General features: G+C 33.7%; 1 long non-coding RNA gene across 1 annotated transcript; it reads right to left on the reverse strand.

Moving 5' to 3' along the window:
• Positions 1 to 2,403: 2,403 nt before the first annotated feature.
• LOC141279868 (uncharacterized) lies at positions 2,404 to 7,758 on the reverse strand. The gene is made up of 2 exons (XR_012334711.1): positions 3,306 to 7,758; positions 2,404 to 2,659 (listed from the first exon to the last, which is right to left on the reverse strand). It is a non-coding gene; the product is annotated as an uncharacterized lncRNA (long non-coding RNA).
• Between the last annotated feature and the right edge of the window lie 282 nt (positions 7,759 to 8,040).

The raw sequence follows: 8,040 nt of genomic DNA on the forward strand, positions 1-8,040 counted from the left end.
GATGGTACATAAACAGTTAATGCTGATGCTCATTTTGAACTCATTATTGTTGTGTTGGTCTTTGTTTGAAAGACATGATGCATCAAACAACATTAACTTAAAAACAACATTTAGTATGTAATATCCTAAGGCTCTCCATTGTTTTATTCAGATAATGTTTTTATTTTGTGCGCAGGAAAAAAATCCAGTCTAAATGTATAGCAGTGATGCAATTGTTCATACATACTGTAAAAACATTGAGCAATGAATCACAAGCTTTTTAAACTTACAAAGTATACAACCTGTAAACAAACATCCCTTTTTCTTTCTCATCTATTCGATATCTTCCACTGTATAGTCACTCACCTGTTCAACATCATATATATGTATGAAGATATATGTGTATTATACTGTACAAAGGTACTAGAATTGTATTGCATGAATGTACATATCAATATCTGCCTTCTTGACAGTCTTACCGTGTGTACAGAGTATGACAAAATGTTTATAGGGATAAGTATACGTGTTTGTCAGAACAGAATAAGTGTTATTGTTTGTCTGGAAAAAGCCATTAATGTATATTTGAGTAATCAGAGGTTGTTGCACAATGTATGCATCACATACCAAAATCTACAACAATATATTGTGCATTGAATTAATTTATTGCAACTTTTTTTAGTTTTAAATAAAAATGTACTACTGAATCATATCCGGTGCTTATTTGTCTGCAGAAATAATTGGTCTATGTCATAATTTTAGTTGGCATCATCATGTCATAACTTTGCACATATGAAACCCTATGAATTCACAAGTGTGATATACATGTATACTTTTACAGTCGGAAAACAAAGACTTCTGACAAAACCTGGGCTGTAATAGTTGGAATTTATTTTGACATGCATGTTTTCTTTTATATTAACTGATATAAATGCAAAGCACTCTGTTTATAAATCTGCTGTCATCTGTAATCTGATTGTATTAACAGGTAATCTACACAATTTTGTTTTAGTTGACACTTGATATGTGTCATGTGGTATTTCATTTTATTAATTTCTACCTGAGAGGTTACTACACTCAATAGTTGTGCTAAAAATATCAGACCTAGCAACAACAATAATGTCCCCATAGTTACTTTATAATGAGAAAAGAGAAGCATCTGATAACATACTGATACATATAAATCACTGTTTTTATTTAATATATATATATATATATAAAGGTTTTGCTTGGTAAACATCCAAGTAAATACTGTTTGTAGCATTGAGTGCGCATTTCTTAAAGGGTTAAATCAATAAAAATGTGCATGGGAAATGCTGTCAACTTGCTGCTTTTAGTTGACACGGTTTGCTCGATGTAATTTAGAAAAGTGGAATATCAAAATGTGTTTTCTAGAAGAGCTGCAGTGTAAACATGTATTTTCTGTCAGTGTTGCCAGATAAATTATACAGTGAGGATAAGGATGATAAATTGCTTGGAGAAACTGAAGGTCGGATAGGCTGTCAGTCAGTTAGTTTAATGCGAAAAACTTGTTGCTGTTTAAACTGTCAATTAATGAAGCTTCATGTCAATCAAATTTACGTGCCATGGCTGAATATTAGGTGGGGTTAATTGTAACAGGCAGGGGGTTAGTTGTAACACTTGCTAAAAATGAAGTTTGCAGGCAAATATTTCAATATTATTTTGTCTATAAACTTGAAGTGGATATTTTTTATATATCTGTCTATAATAGACAGGTCCCAGGTGAAAAAAAATTCTATTAAAAATATACTTTAAAAAAGTGTACTAAGTATATTTTCTAGATTTTGTACTATTTTCGTCAAATCCAAGTATAGTTAAGTGTACTCAATTATGTATTAACTTCAACTTAACACCTATTTGATTACACTTCAAGTGTAAATAGTATGCTAAAATGGAACAACTTTTTTTAAACTTCAAGTGCACTAAAATACACTCCTGAAAATCAAGATTTATGAGTAATTAAGCACACTTACAGTACAATTGCATTGTATTGCAATTTTAATGGAAATACACTTAAAAAGCCATTGCAGCACAAATTATAGTTGTGTTTAAGTACATTTTGTGCATACTGCTATCATACTTATAATTAGTATAAACTATGTTAATTTAGTATGCCTCTGTAATATTTCAAGTGCTCTACAAATGCACTTCCTAACTATTTTTAGTGCTTTTAAAGTGTCCCACTATGACAATAATAATGTTTTTAAAGTGAATTTCAATTATAACCTAAACATCATAGACACGTACTTTCAGTGCAATATTATTATAGTGTATTTTTTATATTTTAAGTATATTTAATTTGTACTTTTATCCCCATTTTGTTATACTTAAGCATGAATATTGCTGTTACACTACAAGTGTATAATATAACAATTCAGTTCAAATGCACACAAACAGATTACAAACTGCATTTCAAAAAAGGATCTTTATTAATGACACAAAAGTAACACACAAAACAGATATTGGCAAAATGGGGAACCTTAAACAGTCGACTTTCTTTGAAATGCCGGGAAGAGAACAATTGCGAACAACTTGTACTATATGGACATCTAGCTCTGATTTGAACTACTGGAGGCCTTGTAACTGGCATTGTTGCACTTCCTCCGTAGAAGGTCCCGGATCTCTGCCACCTCGATGTTGGGGAATCACTCCCTCACTGCATCTGTAAAACAGGAAAGAGACATTTCAATTTCAATTTTATTTATATAGCGCTTTTCACAATTTGTAGTTGTTTCAAAGCAGCTTTACATTAAAAGAAGCAGGGGAAACAGAAAAATCGACAGACAATATAAGTAGCAAAATACAGCGGCTATGAATAAACTTTACAAGTGAGCAAATTAATAATGTCTCGTATACAAGAGGGTGCTAAGTTAAGCCAATGTTGCTTGACTCCCCGGGGTTAAAAAAACCCTAGGAGAAAAACCTCAGGGAGGAACAAAAAGTCCTAGGAGGAAAAGATATACACATATATATATATGGGATGTAAACGGATAAGGAGATTTAAAGGGTTCCGTCTAGGGCTGCACGATAAATCGCATGTGTTTGTCAGGCGCATCTCCTCAGTAATGCCGGTTCCTTGATTAGTATTAAATCGCCATCAGCTGTTTTCAGATGGAGCAGCTTTAACTACAGAGCCGTAGTTCCCTGACAAGCTGGGCCATATCGCATACATATCGCAGCCGATACGTCCGCGATAATTAATGCGAAATTGCCCCGATTGTCAGTGAACTACGGCTCTGTGTAGTTAAAGCTGCTACATCTGAAAACAGCTGATGGCGATTTAATACTAATCAAGGAACCGGCATTACTGAGGAGATGCGCCTGACAAACACATGCGACTTATCGTGCAGCCCTAGTTCCGTCGGTGGTCAGGCATCGGCTGGGCATCACGTTGAAGGGCAGCCAGTAGATCAGTGGTGTGTTGACCTCCACGGCAGCCAGAACTGGTCTGTTTGTCTCAATGTCCTCGGGTTTGAGGACGAGACAGGGAGAGAGAAACAAAATCCTATTAGGGTAGGGGCCATTCACATGTAATGCAGTGTCACACAGTGTTGTGTTTTAATATCTGCTCGGTTCCAGACAGGCTAGCTATTGCGGCATTAGTAAATTACCCAGACGAGTTATGTGAATGCTTTGTTCCGTACAAGCTAACTTTTGCGAGATAAGTATAATTTACTAGACAAATTATGTGAATGCTTTGTTAAAGAAAAAAAGTCTTAAAGAATAATTCCGGTATTAAACACTTTGAGTCTCATTTCTGGTTTGTTTTGGATGAACTACAGTGATGGTCACTGAAATTTTGACAATGGGTCGTGTCTTGACTTTTTAACTTGTTTAGAAGCGTCTCTTGACTGCTTCAGAATGGAAGTCAAGGGCCATGCACAAACATGTCATTAAAACAACACTTAACGTTCATTTTCAAAACTGTGCTACTCACAGAGTGGTTTGTGGTGTTCGTTGATGATTAAAAACAAATATATCAGAGCAATGTATGATTTCAATCCGTGTTATTTGCTATAGTGGATCTATTTTTTCAGACACCTCACAACCACGTATATACTTCCGCTCTATATTTGAGTCTGAAGCGTTAGCACACTCTTGACCACTTGATGGCGACAACCACTTTGCCTAACAAGGATGCTGAACGGAACTTGGTGTCTAGCGTATAGACAGTCACAATCGAGCTCAAATTCAAACCTAAGGCTGGTCACTGAGCCATCAAATATGGGAAAAATTTGTGCCCTACTCCGAGGGCACAGTTGCTCTGCTCATGCTAGCCTTTTGAGAGAAACCGAGCGAAAAAACTACAAACAGATGTAAACAGACCCTTTTCCATTTCCGGCGGCAGAGTGATATATCAGCGAGCAATGAGTCTTCCAAGAGAAGTCAATGGAATTTTACAAAATGCCAAATAAAACACCACAGAAACTGTATTTCGCTACACTACTTGTTTTTAATCATCAACGAACACCAAGAACCACTCGGTGAGTAGCACCCCTTACGAAAATTAACCATGGTTTTACTACAGTTAAGACCAAAAAAACCATGGTTACTGTAGTAAAACCATAGCTACCACAAAATAACAATGGTTTTGACAACCATGGTTTTCAAAAACCATAGTTAAACCATGGTTAGTGTAGTAAAACCATGGTTTTGCTCATAGTAATCAATTGACCAAAAAAAAACATGGTTACTACACTTTTACCACAATAAAACCATGGTTAATATTCGTAAGGGACAGTTTTGAAAATGAAGGTTAAGTGTTGTTTTAATGACATGTTTGTGCATGACCCTTGACTTCCACTCTGAAGCAGTGAAGAGACGCTTCTAAACGAGTCAAAAAAAGACACGACCCATTGTCAAAATTACAGTGTCCATCACTGTAATTCATCCAAAACAAACCAGAAATAAGACTCAAAGTGTTAAATACCAGAATTATCCTTTAATGGAGCATTTCACCTGTAGAAACATTAATCTTTATTGAAAGTGTCTCATATTTGTAGTGGAAATGTAACATACATTTCGAATTTGGTGCCTATTTGACTAAAAAAGGGGTGTTTGTAGTCTCACCACCTCAACAAAGATATTGGACTTCCTTCTTTCAATGATGCAAAATTATAATTTTTTACATCATTGAAAGAAGGAAGTGCAACACTGAAATCTGTATTTCTCCTGTCTCAGGAAATGATGCATGACCATTCAAAAACATGACTGGGGTTCTAAAGATACAAAGCTTAATACAAATGGGTGAAGTGTCCCTTTAGATTTAAAGTGATTGACTGTGTCTGATTCACAGATACCAGTTGGCAAATCATTTCAGAGCTTAGACACTTTTGATATTCTAGGGAAAATTAAGAGACCAGAATTTTGCGACCGCAGTGTACGTGTTGGATTGTATTCTGATATTAATTCTCTAAGATACGAAGGTGCTGGGCCTTTTAAGGTTTTATTGGTGATTAATAGTATTTTTAATTGTATGCGATATTTGACTGGTAGCCAGCATGACATGGGCATGAATTAAAACAATATTAAATTAAAAGATTAAACTTAACTTACATCATTTTTACACAGAAACCTCTTCAGCGTCAGCAAGGTCGACCACATGGTACATGACCTCTGTAAACACAAACATGGATAGACATCATATTAAAAAAGAAGACAATCATACAACTTTAAAATATATTTTGACTCCAAGCTTCTTTACAACAACATCTAACGTTAGTTTATCTTAAACTTAAAGTGAAGCTGGCTTGGTTACTAAACAGAATAAAGCTATTAAAACAGGCTTGCAAAATAAGCAGCATCTATCAGAACTTACCTACAGCAATGAGCTTTTAAACAACAGAAATCGTCTAAGGTTATCGTTTAAAATAGCAGAAAGAGCCATTTGCTACAGTTAGCTGAACATCTCCAACACAAGTAATCTTGCCGTTTTATTTTTAAAGTTTTAAACATCGAATTGATTCGTTTATCAGGCATTTTGCATGTTACTTTGCTCACTGAAAAACCGCATGTTCAAGTTCCTAACGTTACTGTGTACAGTGTATAACTTACTCTTAATGTTTCCTGTGTGTGCTTTAAATTAAAACACTTCTCGCATAAAGACAAAAATAATCACAGTGAAGAACAAAATAGGAACAAATATGGAACAGATCTGCGCGATGTAAAGGAATGAAAGTCAAACTTACCTCAGCCGTACTGTTTAGCATGAAAACGAGTCAGTAGCGGTTTGAAAAATGCCGTTGATCCTGATTGGTGGGAATGAATGGGTGGGTGCAGGTGCATTCTGGGAATTTGAGTCTTTTGCCCTGGCGTTGGTACTGCTTTAGCATGCTGCTGTAGATGTATTTTGACTACAATTTCCAAGTTGCATTGGATGTTTTTTTTTTTTTTTCATTATTTTGGATCCTCTGCTGGCACTTTATGTACTTTTTATAATCTGCGTTTTCACACTGATTTGTTCTTTATACTTTATCAATAATAAAAATATTAAATATTTTTATAAAATGTATAACGTTTACAAAACATGTTTAGTTGACAAACATGTTGACAGTTATTTTGAGTGATGCTCAGATTTTCTTAAATAAAAAAAACCTTTATCAATTAAATTACATTAGCATAATAATACATGTATTTAGTAAACACACTTGTAGATATATAATGTTTTTATGTTATGTGCTGCCTTGAACCCCCCACCCAGCTTTGAAAACAGAGACAGCAACTCTGTCATTAACCCTTCACACCTCACAACCAGCACTCCTTACAACCAGCTGTGAGGATTCCTAGAAACTTCCACCAGTATACATCCATATACACAAGGTTTCTGGATGTTTCACGAGTTTACTTCTGAGTATTACGTTTCCAAGCACTCTGCCTCATTTATCTGGCAAACCTAAAGTTTAGCAGGGATTTCCCATCCGTATTTGTCTGGATACAGCTCTTTTCATGCAGTGTATAGCCTACATTTTATTATTCTAACGTATTTTATGAAAGTACTCTGATATGCAACTAAAAATACACTTATTTTATAGTGTACTGTATAAAGTGTACAGAAGTCACACTTCTAATGAAGTGAGATCCTAGTATGCTAAAAAAGTAAATTAACAATTAATTTCCAAAAAATATACTTCCCATAAGTATATTGAATTGTCACTCTAAGTATGTCAAATTTAATACACTTAAAAAAAATAAACTTCTATACAATTTAAAATACATTGACAACAAAGTACACTTTCAAAAAGTACATTTAAAAAATATTTTAATTACTGGTAAATTAGTATACTTATTTTTTGGACTCTTAAGTTGAACTTAATTACATCTTTTTTTAAGTATACTTTCAAAAAGTACATTTAAAAGATAATTGAATTACTGGTAAATTCATTATACTTATTTTTTGGACTCTTAAGTTGAACTTAATTACATATTTTTTGAAGTATACTTTCAAAAAGTACATTTAAAAGATAATTGAATTACTGGTAAATTAGTATACTTATTTTTTGGACTCTTAAGTTGAACTTAATTACATATTTTTTGAAGTATACTTTCAAAAAGTACATTTAAAAGATAATTGAATTACTGGTAAATTAGTATACTTATTTTTTGGACTGTTAAGTTGAACTTAATTATATCTTTTTGGAAGTATACTTTTAAAAAGTACATATTAAATACTCTTTAAATTAAGTACAACAAGTAGAAGCATACTTGTTTTATACTTCATGTACTTCAATCATATTTCTAATACACTAAAGTATACTACTTTTTTACCTGGGGTATTCACACTGTATTCATTCATTCGGCCCTTTTCTAACAATAGTTCAATTATAAATGGATACAAATGCAAAAAAAGCAGCACAATTATGACAAAAAATTTTTGTATGTGACCCAGTCTGTAAAAACCATACTACAGTTTCAAAATCAAATTCTGAGATGATATGAACAAAAATAAATTTGACACACGATTTTTGATAAGACAGGCAACATTTATTTTGTTGGCAGCCAGTAATCATTCGTGTGTAGCCTGTTTAAAACAATGGCAAGAATTAC

This window comes from Paramisgurnus dabryanus, chromosome 12, assembly GCF_030506205.2.
Source record: "Paramisgurnus dabryanus chromosome 12, PD_genome_1.1, whole genome shotgun sequence".
Classification (NCBI taxonomy): Eukaryota; Metazoa; Chordata; class Actinopteri; order Cypriniformes; family Cobitidae; genus Paramisgurnus; species Paramisgurnus dabryanus.